General features: G+C 39.9%; 1 non-coding gene across 1 annotated transcript; it reads right to left on the reverse strand.

Annotated features, from left to right (window-relative positions):
- Window positions 1–271: 271 nt before the first annotated feature.
- LOC136210168 (small nucleolar RNA R71) lies at window positions 272–378 on the reverse strand. Its single transcript, XR_010677877.1, has one exon. It is a non-coding gene; the product is annotated as a small nucleolar RNA R71 (small nucleolar RNA).
- Between the last annotated feature and the right edge of the window lie 10235 nt (window positions 379–10613).

Raw genomic sequence — 10613 nt, forward strand, 5'->3', positions numbered from 1 at the left:
AATGATACAAATGTTACAAGCAGCTGTGCAATTCAATGGGTACCCCGCTGAAGATCCCAACGCGCATATCCAGGAATTCGTTACACGGTGTAACACCTTCCGATCAAACAGAGGAGTGTCCGATGACGTGATAAGGTTGAAGTTGTTTCCTTTTTCTCTTAAGGATAAAGCAAAGAACTGGCTAAAGAACTTACAACCAGGATCCATTGCAACTTGGAAGGACATGGCCAGTGCATTTCTGATGAAATACTTTCCACCAAGACAGGCTATCAAACTCAGAAATGAGGTGTCCCGTTTCGTACAAGAGGAGGATGAATCATTGGCCTAAGCATGGGAAAGGTACAAGGAGCTGTTAAGGAGGGTACCAAATCATGGCATCCCCATGTGGATGCAAGTACAAAAATTTTACAATGGAGTCACAAACACGTACAAAATCCAGATTGAATCCGTTGCGAATGGTAACCCCGAGGATCTTGAACCGCAAGCCCTGTATGACCTCATTGAAAAGGTTGTAAGCACAAGTTATAATTGGCACTCAGCTAGGAGTGAAGGGAAGAGGACGGCAGATGGTGATGTAGTTTCCAAGCTAACCACCCAGGTGGAACAGCTTGCCAAGCAGCTCAGCAAAATTAATGTATCATCCATCCATAGTGAACCACCATTTCATGATGTATGTGATTTTTGTGGAGGGCCTCACTTAAACATCAACTGCCCTGGAGTAAAACAAGGAAAAGGTGAGCAGGAACAATGTGATTATGCTGGATACAATCAGAGGAACCCACAAAATCCTTACTCCAATACATACAATCCAGCCACAAGAAATCATCCGAATTTCGGATGGACTAGACATCAGAACCAGCAGGAACAACCAAGATACCAGCAGCAACAGGGAGGACATTATCAAAGGCAACCTCAACAACCTTACAAACAGCCTGTTCAACCGAAGGAAGACATCGAACAGGACATGAAGACTATGATGATGCAATTTATAAAGCAAACACAGGCCTCCATAAAGAATTTGGAGACACAGGTTCATCAACTGGCGGTGTCATCGTCATCAAAAGGAAAAGGGGTTATGCCTAGCAACACCGAACCAAACCCTAAGGGGGATGTCATGGCCATCACATTGCGGTCTGGTAAGGAAACCACGTCTCCTTTAATAGCTAATAAAAGTGTTGAGTGTGCAGGTACATCAAAACTGCTGAGAATGAAAAGGAACAGACTGTTCCTGACCAAGAAAAGCCAGCCGCGACAGATCTCACAACTGACCTCAATCAGGAGGAACAAGGGAAGAAGTACTATCCACCTCCTCCCTATGTACCACCTGTACCCTATCTGGCTAGGCTCACGAACAAAAAGCTTGAAGAGCAAAACTCAAAAGTGCTGGACACATTGAAGAAGCTGCATATCAACATCCCCTTTATGGAAGCACTTGCCCAGATGCCCACATATGCAAAATTCCTGAAAGATATCCTGTCCAATAAGAAAAAATTGGAAAACATCTCAATGATCCAGTTGAACAGGGACTGTTCGTCCATACTCCAGAACAAGCAGCAGCTTCCTAAAAAGCTTAAGGATCCAGAGAGTTTTTCGATCCCATGTTCTATTGGCAAATTAAACATTGAAAATGCATTATGTGACCTAGGAGCTAGTATAAATCTGATGCCACACTCTGTTTATGTTAAGCTAGGGTTAGGTGAACCACAGCCAACTAGGATGTCAATCCAACTAGCTGATAGATCTGTATGCTACCCTAGAGGAGTTGTAGAGGATGTGTTAGTCAAGGTAGGGAAGTTCATACTACCTATTGATTTTATGATGATGGATATAGATGAGGATTCGCATGTTCCCATAATTCTGGGTAGACCGTTCCTAGCAACTGGTAAAGCATTAATTTATGTGGGAGAAGGGCAATTATTTTTTAGAATTAATGGGGAAGAAATCATTTTCAAAATGAATGAAGCTATTAGACGTGCTAACACCAATGATGACACCTGCTATTTCTTAGATGATTTTCGTAGTTTGTCTGATTCGCAGGAATAGGGACAGGACACATTGGAGGCGCTTTTGGAAGAAGAAGTGAACCTTTGTGAAGGAACAGGTTGTTCCATTGAAAGAGAAGCCTCACCACTTCCCCTAGATACAAATGAGCCCACTCATAAAGAACCACCAGAAATACCCACTGTGCCCTTGTCTAAACCTGAACTCAAACCTTTACCATCACACCTTGAATATGCGTTCCTTGAGCCACCAAATGGAAGCCCTGTAATTATCTTCCAAGCTAACTCCCGATCAGAAAGCGCAGCTCATGGAGGTTTTGAGACGTAACAAGGATGCAATTGCTTGGAAGATGGATGTTATCAAGTGAATTAGCCTGGCGGTGTGTGTTCATCGGATTCTCATGGAAAAAGACCACAAACCGTGTGTCCAACCACAACGCAGGCTGAATCCACACATGAAGGAGGTTGTAAGGAAAGAAGTAATCAAGCTACTGGATGCAGGCATCATTTATCATATATCTAACAGTATCTGGACAAGCCTTGTGCACGTTGTGCCAAAGAAGGGGGGGTACTACGGTTGTTCTGAATGAAAAGAATGAATTGGTTCCTACACGAACCATAACCGGATGGAGAGTGTGTGTGGACTACCTGAAGCTCAACGAGGCAACGAGGAAATACCATTTTCCTTTGCCATTTATAGATCAAATGCTGGAACGCTTGGCAGGATATGCATTTTACTGTTTTCTTAATGGGTATTCAGGGTACAATCAAATTTCCATTCACTCCGAAGATCAGGAGAAAACAACCTTCACCTGCCCCTATGGGACTTATGCTTATAGACGCATGCCGTTTGGGTTATGCAATGCACCTGCAATATTTCAAAGGTGCATGATGTCAATCTTTCATGATATGGTGGAACAAACTGTGGAGATCTTCATGGATGACTTCTCCATGTATGGAAATTCATTTGGAAGTTGTTTGAACAACCTGGAGGCCGTTTTAGTTCGTTGTAGAGAGACAAACCTGGTCCTAAATTGGGAGAAGTGCCATTTCATGGTCACTGGAGGCATTGTCCTCGGACATCAAATCTCAGAGAAAGGAATGGAGGTTGACAAAGCAAAGGTCGAGGTAATAGAGAAACTGGCTGTTCCAAATAATGTCAAAGATGTGCGAAGTTTCCTCGGGCACACTGGATTCTACCGGCGATTCATAAAGGACTTCTCCAACATCGCGTTACCACTATCAGCTCTGTTGCATAAGGATGTGGATTTCACTTTTGGAATAGACTGTGTAAAGGCATTTGAGATATTGAAAGGCAAACTGATCAACTCACCCATTCTAGTCGCACCAAATTGGGAACTGCCATTTGAAATGATGTGCGACGCTAGTGACACATGTGTGGGGGCTGTTCTTGGCCAGCGAATTGAGAAGAAGTTTCGACCAATCTACTATGCAAGTAAAACATTGAACGAGGCACAGTAAAACTATACGACCACAGAGAAGGAGCTTCTAGCTGTGGTATAAGCTTTTGACAAATTCAGACCATACTTGGTTTTGTCAAAAGTCGTGGTCTACACTAATCATGCTGCCCTGCGCTACCTGTTTGCAAAGAAAGATGCTAAGCCAAGGCTAATTCGATGGTTGTTGTTGCTCCAAGAGTTTGACCTTGAAATCAAAGACAAGAAAGGAACAGAGAATGTAGCTGCTGACCATTTGTCAAGAATTTCTCCTGAAGTCAGCCAGAAACAACCAGAAATCCTGGAAAATTTCCTTGATGAACGGTTGTAATCTCTGAACCTTACACCTTGGTTTGCTGACATTGCTAATTATCTTACTAGTTAAATTAAACCTCACAACTTATCCACCAACCAGAAGAAGAAGTTCTATGCAGAGATCAAATATTATTTTTGGGAAGAACCATATCTTTTCAAGTTGTGTGCAGATCATATCATAAGGAGGTGCGTCACCCAAGAGGAAGGACATGTTGTTCTGAGCCATTGCCACGACAGAGAAGCTGGTAGGCATCATGGTGCAAGCAGAACAGCCGCGAAGGTGCTCTAGTCAGGTTTCTTTTGGCCAACCATATTCAGGGATGCCCACATGTTCGTAAGTACATGTAATGAGTGTCAAAGATCAGGTAATATCTCGACCAGGAATGCTATGCCCTTAAATAATATTATTGTATGTGAAATATTTGACATATGGGACATAGACTTCATGGGTCCTTTCTCGTCATCTTTTGGTAACAAGTATATATTGGTTGTAGTTGATTATGTAAGCAAATGGGTTGAGGCAATAGCTAGTCCCACTAATGATGCCCGTGTGGTCTTAAAATTCCTAAAAAGGTTGTTCGCCCGATTTGGTGTCCCACGAGCTAACATTAGTGATCAAGGCACCCATTTCTGTAATGCTCAATTTGAAAAATTAATGGGCAAGCTTGGAGTCACTCATAAATTGTCACACCATACCACCCACAAACTAGTGGGCAAGTGGAGATCTCCAATCGAGAGATCAAAAGAATCCTTGAGAAAATGATGGGCAATTCTAGGAAAGACTAGGCAAACAAGCTTGACGTTGCATTGTTGGCTTACATAACTGCATACAAGACACCAATAGGAATGTCACCATTTCGGTTGTTATATGGCAAATCATGTCATCTCCCAGTAGAGATGGAACACAATGCATTTTGGGCACTAACTTTTCTAAATTTTGAGGAACAGGCTGTTGGTGAGCAGAGAAAGTTGTAGTTGAGTGAAATGGAGGAATTTCGGCTGTTCTCTTATGAGAACGCGGTGAACTATAAGGATAAGACCAAAAGATGGCACAATAAGAAAATCCAGGAAAAGGTGTTTCATGAAGGACAGAGGGTACTCTTGTACAACTCAAGACTTAGATTATTTCCTGGAAAGCTGAAATCGAGATGGTTTGGACCTTATATCGTGAACAAGGTGTTTTACCATGGAGCGGTCGAAATAGTCCAGGACGGTCATGAACCTTTCAAAGTGAATGGACAAAGATTAAACCATATCTTGAGAATGACTTCTAGGGGGCAGTTGACACTGTCCATTTCCAGGGTCCTCCAAGCCATTAACTCGGAAACAGGGTGTTCGCTGCAAATACCAATTGCAGCAAGCAAACGGGGCTATTTAGTCTCATTTACAGGATGAGGACTCGCGGTTCCGGAAAGACAGTAAAAATAGAGGGGGCGAAGAAGGACAAATCGAAAGGAAAGATGGTAGGCACGAGTGCAGTGGCGTTCGTATCGGATGAAAAATTGGTGAAGAAATTATCACAGTTCAAAGACACATGCGTCCAACAGTACTACAAGGATTTGGCCCAGCTTGAGTTCGGGCCAGTAAGAACCATCTACTGTGATACATTGAAGAAACTTAAACTCTCAGGTCGTGTGAAGGAGCGTATGGAGGCTGGCCGCTTTGGCTGTTTCTTTGAAATGAAGGAGCCCGCCTATAGGGAACTCACGCTGGAATTTTTGGCTACTTTCAAACATGACCCTGAGATAACTGGCCCTGAAGAAGAAGGGAAATTTAGTTTCCGGCTCATGACCCACACCCAGTGGCCGTCTCTGAACACCTTCAACCACCTGCTCGGTGCAACAGACGACGATGACTTGGAATCGGAGGGATACAAGGGGGCTTTCACCGAAACCCTTGATGAGTTCAACCCAACGATTTTCTAGCATTCTATCTCGGGCCAGCCAAGTTATGATGGAAGTGCCTCTAAGGCGTCTAACATCGAGGATTACACCCTCCGTTATCTGCACAAGCTGGTGTCAGGAACTATATTTGCACGAGAGAACCAGGCAACCATTCTAAATGCGGATCTCACTACTCTGTGGAGTGTGATGACTATGAAGGAAAATAGACAAGCCTAGGCGCAGCGGAATAATAAAATTTTATCTATTTTATCTATTTCCCTTTTCCAAGATCTGTTAATTGTTATTTCATATAAAGAGAGATGGAAAGTAATACCTTCGGTGAAGAACTCTCTACGGTTGCAAACGAAGTGCCCACAACTGAGATCAAAGAGAGAGTAAGAAAGATTGTAATTAGCCGAGACGGTTGCGGAATGATTCCTCTAGCCCTTCTATTTAGTGTTGGCCGAATTATGGGGTTAGGGGGTCTATTTATAGACTTCTCAAAACCCTAATCCCAGTTGTGTTAGGTAATTAAATAATTGGAATCTTATTCGGAATAGGATTCCTAATTAGATAATTAAATAAACACTTTACTATTATCTAAATAATAACTAATTATATCTAGATAATTATTATTAATCAAATTAATAATTAATTGATGTTAGGGATTATTAATTAGAGTTTCAATCACATAAAAACTTCTAATTAATATTATCAGACAATCCTTTAATTTAATTCATAACCATAATCAAATTATAATTATTAATCAAATTAATTTATCCCTAATTAATCTACAAATTTCGGCACATATATATAATGTCTCACTAATTACATTTTCGTCCTCCGATTCCAAGTCCCATATGCGACCCAATAGGTTCTTTATTGCCACTAGCCGTATATATCCTTTGAAATTATTCATCACGATTAATTCCAACATATATATAACGGAATACCGTCGCGAGCTGTTACTAGCAGAACCTATGATATTCCCCTAGAGCAATTAAGAAGTCAGGTTGATAACTGTGACGTTAACCTTTCTGCATTAGGTACAATATAATACGATCCTTCATCAACTATATCCTGTCGATCAATTCCTTATAACCATGGAACGTGTCAAGGTTACATATAACGAAGAGTCCGGTTTTACTTGTATAGGTTGAATTCACTATGAAAGATAAGTTAAGTGAAATGTTCATTTCGACTCTTAACTCTATCACCTTGCAAGGATTTCAGTCAATTCACCACAAGCGGCCATTTGGATATATCTCCCACTTATCGGGAGTGACGAATGCTCAATCTGACATTAACTATTCTGCAATTACTTTGTGTGATACCCAACCCTGCTCTCACACACCCCAGGCTCTCACCTGTTGGATCGTGCTCGCATAGAATCAAAGTACCAGACTCCATAATCCAGAATCACTAATTAATGAATGTTTGAGTCTGAGGATTAGTTATACCTATTAATACCAATGAGATGAACAGTTGACACATTAGATAAATCAATCCATACTGTTATCTCAAGTCGGGTCCCAATCCTAATGAACTCCTTCACCAGATCCATGTAACTGTCTATATATCTAAATATCTAAAGCTTGTGAGATCAGCTTTCTGTCTCGACAGAAAACATTGTTACATGCAAGTCTCAACAATGATATGCCAACCCCTATAACATATTACTTGACTTGGGTTGATTTTAAGTTTATTGATCTTATTATAAAGTATAGTCTCACTTCATGCTTGTATGAACACTTTATAACTGCTTAAATAAACTTAGGATTACTTTCTTTATGAAAGATTTGTGCCTTTATATATAGTTACATTTTAATGCTATATATCTGATTAAACAAATGATTAAATAAACAATTTATTCATTAATATTTATATCCTAAAACAATTGTCTATAGGACATAAACCCCAACATTCTCCCACTTGGACTAAAGCCAATTGTTTCTAAAAACATTCCCATAAGCGTTCGTATGACGATCATGAACCTTTTGGGGTAAGGCATTCTTTTAAATGGATCTATAAGATTGTGCCTTGGTGGGCACTCTTTTAATTCTCACATCTACTCTTGTTGTTATCTCTCGGAAGAGATGGTAACGACTGAGGTAGTGTTTGGACGTATTATGAGACTGCGGGCCCTTAGCAAGAGCAACAACCCTATTGTTAATCTCATTAACAATGTCAGGTACCACGCCTAGTTCATTAATGAACTTGCATTCCAAACTTCCTTTTAGCTGCTTCTAAAGCTGCTACATATATATACTCTGATTTAATTTACTGGCTCGGTCACGATTTCCTGCTCGGAACTATTCCAGCTAATCGTACCTCTTCGAGAATAAACTTGTATTCTGTGAAAACATCTTTATCTGTTTGATGACTTATATATGAAAGTCTCCAACTTTCAATTTATCATCTCCATATACTCGAAACATGTCTTCAGTCATTTTAAGTACTTAAGAATGTTCTTGACAACAATCCAGTGACCATCACTCGGATTGACCTATAATCGACTTTGTCATGCTTAAAGCAAGAGTGATGTTAGGTCTAGTGCAAAACGCTTTGAGCACTTTGTCAACGTATTTAGACTGGGAGGGGTCAAGCAGTCTTCTGAATCTATCTCCATAGATGTTAATCCTTAAGATGTAAGCTGCTTCTCCTAAGTCTATTATGGAGAATTTTATCCGATAACCAAAATTTTCACCGATTGCAGTATAGCTACGTCGTTCCCATTAGTAGAATATCATCGATGTATAATACTAAGTAAACGACCAAGCTCCCACTAGTTTACATGTAAAGGCTCATACGAGCTCCCACTTGCTTACATGTATAGGTTTACAAGAGCCTTCCATAAGTCGTAGGTTCATCGTCTAACACGTGAACCTCTTCGTCGTCTCCCACTAGAAATCCAAATCTCTTTGGGATTTCATCGGCTCCCACTAGAAATCCAAATCTCTTTGGGATTTGATGAACTCGACCAGACCTATGAGTTAGCAGTGTCACCAGTGTCTCATCTTGTGAGACAGATTCGGGTTCCACCATCGCTTCCGCTATTTCAGCCAATCCTTCTTCTTGAACTTCTTCAAGTTCAATCACGCTTTCTACTTGTGTTTCTATAAGAAACTCTTTCTCTAGAAATACTGCGTGTTTGGATACTATTACTTTTGATCATCCGAATGATAGAAGTAATATCCTACTGTTTCTTTCAAAATTCCAATGAAGAAATATTTATCAGATTCAGGGTCTAACTTAATCTGATGCTATGTATTTAACATGTGCTGAACACCCCTAAATTCTCATGAAAGAGAAACTGGGTTTCCTTTCCAATGAACAATTCAAATGGAATAGAACTTGGCGGTTTTGTGGATACTCGGTTCAAGGTAAATAAGGCGGTTTCTAGGGCATAGCCTTAGAACATCTTTGGAAGAGAGGTTGTGCTCATCATGGATCGTACTATATCGAATAGAGTACAATTTCTCCTTTCAGATACATCGGGGTGTATACGGAGGAGTCCATTATGAGCAAATCCTATATTCAATTTAGATAATTCAGAAAAATCATTAAAAAGATATTCTCTACGACGATCTAATCGAAGTACTATAATATTCTTTCTTGTTTGTTTTTCTTACTTCATTCTTGAAGCATTTGAACTTTCTCAAAATCTTCTGAATCATGCTTCATCAAGTAGATGAATCAATATCTGGTATGATCATCTTATGAAGCTAATGAAGTGATTGAACCTTTCTCTTGCTTGTGTTTGACATATGACTACATACATCTGAATGTACTAGTCTTAGAGTGTCTGATACACATTCTCCTTTATTGCTAAAGGGTGTCTTTGTCATCTTTCCTTTAAACAAGACTTACATGTGCCCATTGATTCAAAATCAACCGAGTCTATAAGCCCATCTTGATGCAGCATAGACATGTGTTTCTTGCTTGCATGGCCTAGGTGACTATCACAAGTAAGTTGAATTATCTATCCTTTTAGTTCTAAAAGTAAAAGCACCATCATGACCCTTCTTCTAGAGAGAGTCTAAGTACTTCTTACAGTTCCTCTTCCAATTCCCTTCTTTACCATATTGGTGGCATTCCCTTCTTGCTTTTATTGACTTGGGTTTAATGCATTTGTTCTTCTTGGAATCTTTAGAATTGGGAAACTTCCCTTTCTCTCGTGAGATCCCTCAATAACAAGTGCTGACATCACTTTCTTAAGATTTGGGCTCAACTGACTTGAGCATATTCAAGAGCTCTTCTAGAGAGGTCTCTGAGTTTATTCATCTGACAGTTCTAGATGAACTTATGAATAAATCTCTAGGAGGGATTGTAGAACTAAGTCGACACTTAATTCATTATCCATCACAAATCTAATACTAGAAAGCTTTGGTGATGTAGTCAATCATCTTGACACAAAGTGCCACAACAGAAGAACCTTCTTGCATCTTGGAGCGAAACATTCATCGCTATCTCATAGCTTTCGCATTTGAGTCTGTTTCTCAAAACACCTCCTACAAGTGTATAACCATGGAATACGTATCCATGTTCTCATGTTGCTTTTGTAGCTCTAGTGCCATAACTGCAAGTATGATACATCATGTACGTTCGTCATCTGATTGGTGCTTCCGGTAAACATCAATCCTCTTAACAGGAGCATCATCAACAAGGACATTGGGTATTGACGTATATTAATACATACCCAATCTTTTCGAACTTCAAAACAATTTTGATGATGGGTATCAGTGTATCTCAATACATACCCAATCATTTCGAATCCTCAAAACAATTTTGAGTTTGCCAAAATAGTTAGTGAATTTTGAACTATTCAATTTGTTATCGGTTAAAATATTACGTAGATCCATTTTAGATATGATGATTCAGAGTATTTACTTGAGAGTGAGATAGAGTGACGGATGTTATTCATTTGCTTAATTCATTTACAATTTAAATACGTTGGT

The sequence above is a fragment of the Euphorbia lathyris genome, chromosome 10 (genome assembly GCF_963576675.1).
Source record: "Euphorbia lathyris chromosome 10, ddEupLath1.1, whole genome shotgun sequence".
Classification (NCBI taxonomy): Eukaryota; Viridiplantae; Streptophyta; class Magnoliopsida; order Malpighiales; family Euphorbiaceae; genus Euphorbia; species Euphorbia lathyris.